The 8,274-nt window shown below is 37.2% G+C and overlaps 1 long non-coding RNA gene across 1 annotated transcript; it reads right to left on the reverse strand.

The window, feature by feature from the left end:
• Positions 1-5,738: 5,738 nt before the first annotated feature.
• LOC138896438 (uncharacterized) lies at positions 5,739-7,634 on the reverse strand. Its single transcript, XR_011409567.1, has 2 exons — positions 6,376-7,634; positions 5,739-6,043 (listed from the first exon to the last, which is right to left on the reverse strand). It is a non-coding gene; the product is annotated as an uncharacterized lncRNA (long non-coding RNA).
• Between the last annotated feature and the right edge of the window lie 640 nt (positions 7,635-8,274).

An 8,274-nucleotide genomic window follows, 5' to 3' on the forward strand; every position in this document is an offset into this window, starting at 1 on the left:
CAAAAGACAGACCAGCAGACTCTTTTGCAAAAATCAATTTTCAATTTTTCAAAGGGAAATCACCTGAAGGTGGCTATTTGTGCAGCGTTGGCCAAAATAGTCATCTTTGCAATAATGGCCCCTTCCCACTTTCAAATAAAGTTTTGAGGCCGGGTAAGGCACTTTATGGGAAAAGTGATGCCTTATTGACAGACATGTCCGTTCTTAGCGAGACTAGCCCTTCAACAATTTAAAGGTATTCTAAGGCTATTCCGGCAAAAACGGCGCAGGACTTAATCGAAGCTGGGCTGGTTTTATTTTCTGACCAATGGACATACTTTATTTATTTGGTTGGAAAAATTGGGTTCGGTACCGATGAGGTTTGCCTACGTATCTCGCGTCCGGTGAGAATCAAACCCGCGTAGTTCGATCAGTTTTGACATAATTGGAAAAGCATGATATTGATTTACTTTCATTTTTTGAAATGCATTTTCTCTATCTTTTTTTCAAAAATTTTGGCAGAGTTTTGAGGAATTTTCAAATATCAGAGTTTTTCGAACCGGGTGAATTTTCTATCCTACCTCACTCTTGGTTTTTATTTTATTTTCTAAACCGGTCAACAAATAAGCCGAAATAAATAAATGCACACATAGCAGGTAAGATACATTAGGATGGTCGTTATTTCGGGTACACCTGTCCTAGACGGACCCAACCCATGTGTTGAGTCCCCGAAGTCAAATGCACGTGATGAAAATAAACATTCCTACTAGGGATCCGACATAAGGCTATGTTATTCTAGGTTTAAACCTGGGGGTGTGTTCTAGATATAGCTTACCCAAGCGGACGACTTGAGCCGAGGTGAGAGCGACGTACCGGGAGCACGAAAGTCTACCCGGCCTAGTGGCTGATCCATCCTCGTTTTATTTGGTATGACCTCTAACAAAAAAGTGGGCCACGCGTACGTGTGCACCATATTTTTAGAAGGCTCGGAAGGGAGGCGTAAGAAGACAGTTTAATACAGTTCAAACAATATCAAAGTGGTAAATGAGCGATAACTAGCACATTAGGCCCACAATCACAGTAATATCAACAAACAATAAAGCCAAATACATATTACATTACAAGCTCGAATTCTGAACCATGAACCAGAAGTTCTGGGTTCTTGTCCCCAGTAGAGTCGCCAGAGCTGTCATACCTCCTTTTTCCTGAGGGGGATAGGGAGTTTTTTCAATTAAAGTGATATTATTCAAAATGGGATAGGTAAATTAATTTAGAGTCACCACTTGGGATAATTTTTGGTGTCCCAAGTCACCGGTTTATTTTAAATTCCAAATCAAGAAAATTTGACTCTGTTTAAAGTCTGCAAAAACCAGAAGACCGAGTAAGGAATTCTGTTAACCCGGGAGAAGATGTTAGGCACTCCCGTATTTCATAGTTTTAGCATGGTCGCTTTAATCACACCTGGCTTAATTAAATTATTTAATTACGTGTTTTAAAACCTATATTCATTTTTACCTTTTACCACTTTTAGATATGGCGCTTATGAATTTATCTTTGAAATGGATCACATGAGTGTGAATCCGTTTTATTTGGTGCGCTAAAATCAGGTCACGCGTACGTGTACACAATTAGTCCCGCTTTATTAATATTAAGATTGTTGGCCAAAGTTGCGCGAACGTGTACACAATTACGATAGTAGATTAAATGCGCGCCTAAAGCAAACTAAAATATTTGAAGATTGTTTGTCCGAAAACCAGTCTAAGATTATCGCAAGGCCAAGAGTTTACAAATGTGGAAATTAAGGAAATATGAAGCAAAACAGTCTTGGCATAAGCTTCTAATATTATAAAGTTCATCTCATGGATTCCTATATGATTTTTCCTTTCATTAAGTGATGGGGTTGACTAGCGTATGATTGGTTATTCTATTAGATTAATTTGATATTATTTCAGTCACTGAATGGCTGTACGCAGGTTGGTTATGAGCAAAACATGGGCTAAACGTGAAAATCAATAGCACTAAGCTTTATATATAACAAGGTTTGTCACTTAACCACTAAGCAAAATACTGCAAAGATGAATGATGTCCAGATGGGCTTTCATGTGAAGCCCAGTCATATTAGGCCTTCCACTTTCTGGCTTCCTCTTGAAGCCTTGACCTTGTAGCCATAGAGTCCAATTAATTACAACCTTAGACAAAGGCCAGTTATGCCCATAACTAGTCACACAGACGAAAAGTATTTCAAACGAGTTTAACACCAGCTCCAATTGAATCACTTATACAATATCATTCTCAAACTAGCATTCATGTCTCCTATTGTTAATAAACTACAAATGATGAAGCTATTTCGAGCAAGAGGGACTCGTGCTAAACTACTATGCGATGGCATTCCATAATCTGTGTTTCTTGAACATTTACTATCAATCTACTGAATCTATATAACTACATTCACTGATAATAGACATGAGTTATTAAAACTTTGTATCAAGAACAATATTAGTAACTATACTAACTGGGATTCAATAATTACAATAGATGACCACTTTCACTTGATAAAACTTTTAAAATCAGGCCAAGCACTGGTCAGATTTCCAAGCTCATCCCCAACACTTCTGACATCTCACTTCTTAAGCCAGCATCTAACAGAAAATTTCCAGAACTTCACATGATATGAATCCAACAACAGCAAACCAAACCTCACCAGTCATAAATCAGAGTACAGAACTGATAATTATTTTATCACTAAGGCTACCAACATGTATGAAGATTTATCCAACCATTTTTTCTTCAATGTAAGCTCAAATTTACAATCAGACACAGAGGAACATCCAACATACACATAACTAACAAACAATAGAAATTTCAAAACAATGTGATATTCAAATAAAAATTACATTATTTGAAACTATCAAGCACATACCTTAATAGTAGTAAAGAAAGAGAAGAAAGAAAATAAGTCTCTGAAAACTGGGAAGAAAGCAGCAGCAGAAAACAATGGACAACAGCCTTAAACCTCAAAACCAGAAATCCAGGAAATCCCAATAATATAGAAAAGAAACCAGAGATTCAGGTGGATCCTAGATCTTCATTTTATATTAAAATGAAGTCACAGACTGCCTTTTGGAAGAGAAATCCGTATGAAATTAGGGCAGAAATTGAAAATAAAGAGTGAATTCTGTGTGTGTCCTTTCTTTTTGTCCAATTCCCCCCAAAAATGTGTGAGTGAGATCCTTTATATAGAGTGAAAAATCTGTCATGTGCTCCTAAAGATAAGGGAATAATTCTCAGAATGCAATCCCTAAATTTTAGGGAAAAGAGCATCTTTTACAACTGAATTGGACAGTTGTCCCTTTTCAGATATTTTCTTTTGACAACTGTCCCCCTTTCTATTTTTTTAGCATCTTTTAATTTTGAAACTATCCCTAGTTCTTTTATTTTATTGCACTTAAGTCCCTTATAGAAACTTCTTGCCCAAATACCTAAGATTCTCTGATTTTAGTATACCTTTTAGTCCCCCAATTCTTGCAAATTACTAATTGTTATGCAACCTAACACAGAATTAAATGAATTTAAATCCTGCCTAATCTAAACATGCTAAACATATGAAAAGATATGCTAATAGTCCATTACTTATGCATCATTAAGCAGGCATTTCAAATGATAATTTTAGCAAAATCAGCTAAGTACAAATGAAACTAAGCTAAAATATGCGATAATTAACCTAAAACTAAGCTATATCATGTGAAACAACCAAAACACCAGTCTGTGAGTAAATCATACACTTAAGCCAAATGACCATGAAAGAACGGAAGGAATTATTACCCATTAATGACATCACTGCTAGCTTCAAACAATCCGAGCAGGGGGCGATATCGTCACATGAGCACTGGTTCATGCTCGAAAGACAGAAACAATGGCTGCCTGTAACGATAACGACCATAGCTTGGCCGAAGAGTCGAATACCAAGCGATACCTCAAAGCTATGGGGCTACTATCCTGAGCCATTAAGGTTTTGAACGGAGAAGAAAGGGTCTGAGGCCAATCAAGCAGAGGTGACCAATCAACGACATGAAATCACCCTTCGACTCTGAAGGTAGTTGATTGGGGTAGGTAATAACGAAAGACAAACCCGAGTTTGGAAAGAATCAAAAAAGAAAAATAACTAGGTTTTCTTGACTTCTTAGATTTGGAATTCGGGGAGTTTGGATGATTATTTGGGAAAACTGGTAAGGGATTTGGGATTAGGGAAGTGTGGGGATTATAGGGTGAAGATTTGGGGCTGTTTGGACGGTGACCGCCAGTCGGTGGGGGGTGAGGGATTTGGGGGAGGCTAGGGTTTCATTGAGTGAGAGAGATGGAGAAGTGAGAGGGGTCTGAGGGGTTTGGGGGGGTGTCTCCGACAGATATAAGGGATTAGAGAGGGGAGTTATGAACCGTTGGATGAGATGAGTTGAATGGCTGGGATTAGCATTACTAAAACGATGCCGTTTTGGGTTAAATGAGGGCTGGAACGGACTGGGCTTGGGGCGAGTTGGGTTTAAAGGAAAATTGGGCCAACGCTAAGGTTTTGGCCCAATTCGGAAACAAACACAGCCTTTCACATTTTTTTCTTTTTCTTGAATTTTTTAAATCCTAATAAAATTGATTAAAAACCTAAGTTAAGTTCTAAAACAATCTAATTTGTAGAATTGAATTGATTATCTATTTCTAACGTTAAAATAATCAATTAACTTAAAACTAATGAAAGAAGAAAAAATAATAATAATCTTCCTGCTTGCTGATTGAAACTTCTACACCTTCTTGATGTCCATCACTTTGTGTACCTGCATGAACAATGCACATATCCTCCACATTTTGAGAAACTTCCTGCATACCATCAGTATTTGTCTCCTGTAGGGCTGGTAGGTTTTCCTGCAGATCATTATGTCTATTGTCTTGCACACCCATATCTTCTGCTGTTGAGGTTGATACATTTCTATCATATATGCTGCTGCCTGGCTGTGTGTGCAGAGGTGAGAACTGTAGTGCTCCTTGCTCTATATATTCCTGTGCATCCAATGAAGTGCTTCCATCTTTCTTAGCAAATAGAAACTCTGATTCTTTGAATATAATATCTCTACTTATAAAGAACTACTTTGTGGCTAAATCAAGCAGAATATAACCCTTTTGTGTTTCAAAATATCCCATGAGAATGGCTGCTTTGGCCCTCTCTGCAAACTTGTCCGTCTTGACCAAATTTGTTGCATAACATAAACAACCCATAACTCTCAAATGTGCAATATTAGCCTTCTTGTGATATAACAACTCATATGGAGTTTTGCCCCCTAGAACACTTGATGGTAACCTATTAATCAGGTATACGGTTGTTTTAACACACATTCCCCAGTATCTGATTGGAATTACTCCTTGAAATTTCAAGGCTTTTGCAGTGTCAAGTATATATCTGTTCCTTCTTTCCACTATACCATTCTGCTGTGGAGTATAAGGGCAGCTGCTTTGGTGAATTATACCAAGACCTGTTAATAGCTCTGAACATTGTGCATTAAAGAATTCAGATCCATTATCTGATCTTATCGTTTTAATTACAATACCAAACTGGTTTTGAACCATGGTAATGAACTATTTTATTGCCACTACTACTTTAGATTTTAGCTGCAAAAAAAAACACCCATATATATCTAGAATAATCATCCACAATTGTTAAGAAGTATTATTTCTTATCAAATGTAGCAATTTTATAGGGTCCGTATAGGTCCATATGTACAAGATGAAATACTACTTTTGCTCTGGAATTGCTCAATGGAAACTTCAATATAGTCTGTGTTGCTAGTGGACATATCAAACAATTCTCCTGTGACATCTTATTGTCCTTATTATGCAAACCTACTACATGTTTCATTACTGATGAGGATGGGTGACCTAGCATGTTGTGCCATACTTTACCTGAATCTTTGCTTGCCCTGCTTATAGAATTAAGTGCCTTTATTCTGCTAGCCGGTCCTCTAAGCACATATAATCCTCCTCTTTCTTTACCAATCCCCTTCACCTTGCCATTCCAAAGATCCTGAAACACACACAAATCAAGAAAGAAATTGGCATTAAATTTCAGCTCCTTTGTTAGCTTTGCTACTGAGAGAAAATTAAACTTGAAATTGGGAACATAAAGCACATCTTTAATCTTTCTCTTATCTAATAAGGTTGTACTACCAATATGAGTAATATCAACCTGTTCTCCAGTTGGAAGATGCACCCTATATCTATCAGTTTTCCTTTTACACTTAATATATGTTAGTAATTCTAAATCAGAAGTGATGTGATGGGTAGCACCTAAATCTACAACCCATTCCTTCTCCTGTGATTTTTGTGTAAAGCTGCTCATCAAACACTTAACCTCACCTGTACCTACCATATTTGACTGATTCTCCCCAGATTCCTTGTTCAAGAGACTCAAAATTTGATTGTATTGGTCTTTGGTGAAGTAATGATATCCCTTGTGCTCAGCAGCTCCAGATGAATTATCTCCCATATCCTGCACAGAAGATGTACTTACATCTGCATTGTTGATCATAGCCATAGGTTCTCTTCTCCAACCACCCGGTTTACCAACACCATTGCCACCATGCTTGCCAGCATTAGGATTATTCCATCCAGGTTTACCAGTATTGGTGCCATTCCAACCATTCTGATTCCCAGTGTCAGGACTCTGCTGTCAATCACCTTGAGTCCTTACTCCTTCACCATATCTCCTTTTTGGAACAAAATCAACAGGGTAGTCGATGATCTTGTAATAATTTTTCTTAGTATGTCCCTTTAGATGACAGAATTCACACTGAAGATATTGTCTCCTTCCTCTTCGTCTTCCTGCTTGCATAGCTAATGGCTCTATTTTATCAGTAGTTACAGCATTCACTTCTATTTTATGTTGGCTTTCATCTTGAATAATCATGGCATAAGCTTGATTTAGGCTAGGTGCATTTATTTTCATAAGGATTTACCTTCTAGCTTGATCATATGACTCATTCAAACCAGACAAGAATTGCATAACTCTTTGTTGATGCAAATTTTCTGCATGATCTTTTGATTTCTCACAGCAATTAGGAAATGGAACCAAAACATCATACTCATGCCATAACTCCTTTAATTTTGAAAAATACACTGAAACAATGCTAGTTCCTTGAGATAATGTGGCAATTTCACTATGTAATTGAAAGATCCTAACACGATTTACCTTATTGAACCTTTCTCGTAAATATTCCCACACGAGGTGTGCATCAGATGCATACATGACTCCACCTAGAAGTTTTGGTGCCACATTGTTCATAATCCATAAGAGAACAATGGTGTTGCAAGTCTCCCACTACTCTAGCAGTTCTCCTTCATACGCACTCCTGCTGCAACTACCAGTGACAAAACCTAATTTCTTCTTCTCCATAAGTGCAATCCTCATCAACCTACTCCATAGCCCGTAATTCTCCGAGCCTGTGAGCTTCACAGGTACCACGACTAAGCTAGGAGTATCAGAAAGTCTAATATATAGCGGATGATTGTGGTCAATTGCTGCCATCTCCGACATTGACGAATCAGTCTCTGACATTGATAAATTTTGACGATCTTCAACAAATTTCGATTAATCGGTGATAGAAATGTGGGAGGAGAAATCAAAGATCTAGCACGATGCAATCCAGGCACGCTGCTCTGATACCATGCTAAAATGCAAGGATTAACCAAGGGCTTCAATTGAGGACGGTTTTAGAAGTAATTTTGAGAGAGAGTCGGTGAATTGAGAGAATGATCAAGCCTCCGTTCTATTGATCTTCAGCATCGTTATATACAAAGAACTAAAGAAGAAGAAGATTAATGAATGCAAAATGACTAATCTACCCTTAACTTATATTAACAACTTCAACTACTCCTAACAGCCTAACTAACTGATCACATGCATGACACATGCTATATTACAATAGCCTTGATATCGATTGAACTGTTAATGCAATTTTACCAGTTGTAGTAGGTTGTTTATCCATTATAATAGTTCATGGTAAGATTATGAATAAATAATTGGTTAGTAAAGATTTACTATCTTTTACATGATACTATTATTTAATCTTATTTTAAATTTCTTTAAGATCGCGCAAAGCGCAAGCTAATTTACTAGTTGAATATAGTTGTTTCCCCTTTATCTTAATTGTTATGATCTTATAAATTGGTATAACTGTACATAGGGGTGGCAAGTTGGATATGGGCAGGTAGAAAATGGGTAATGTAAAAATGGATAAACTATTCAACCCGATCCAT

This window comes from Nicotiana tomentosiformis, chromosome 7 (assembly GCF_000390325.3).
Source record: "Nicotiana tomentosiformis chromosome 7, ASM39032v3, whole genome shotgun sequence".
NCBI lineage: Eukaryota > Viridiplantae > Streptophyta > Magnoliopsida > Solanales > Solanaceae > Nicotiana > Nicotiana tomentosiformis.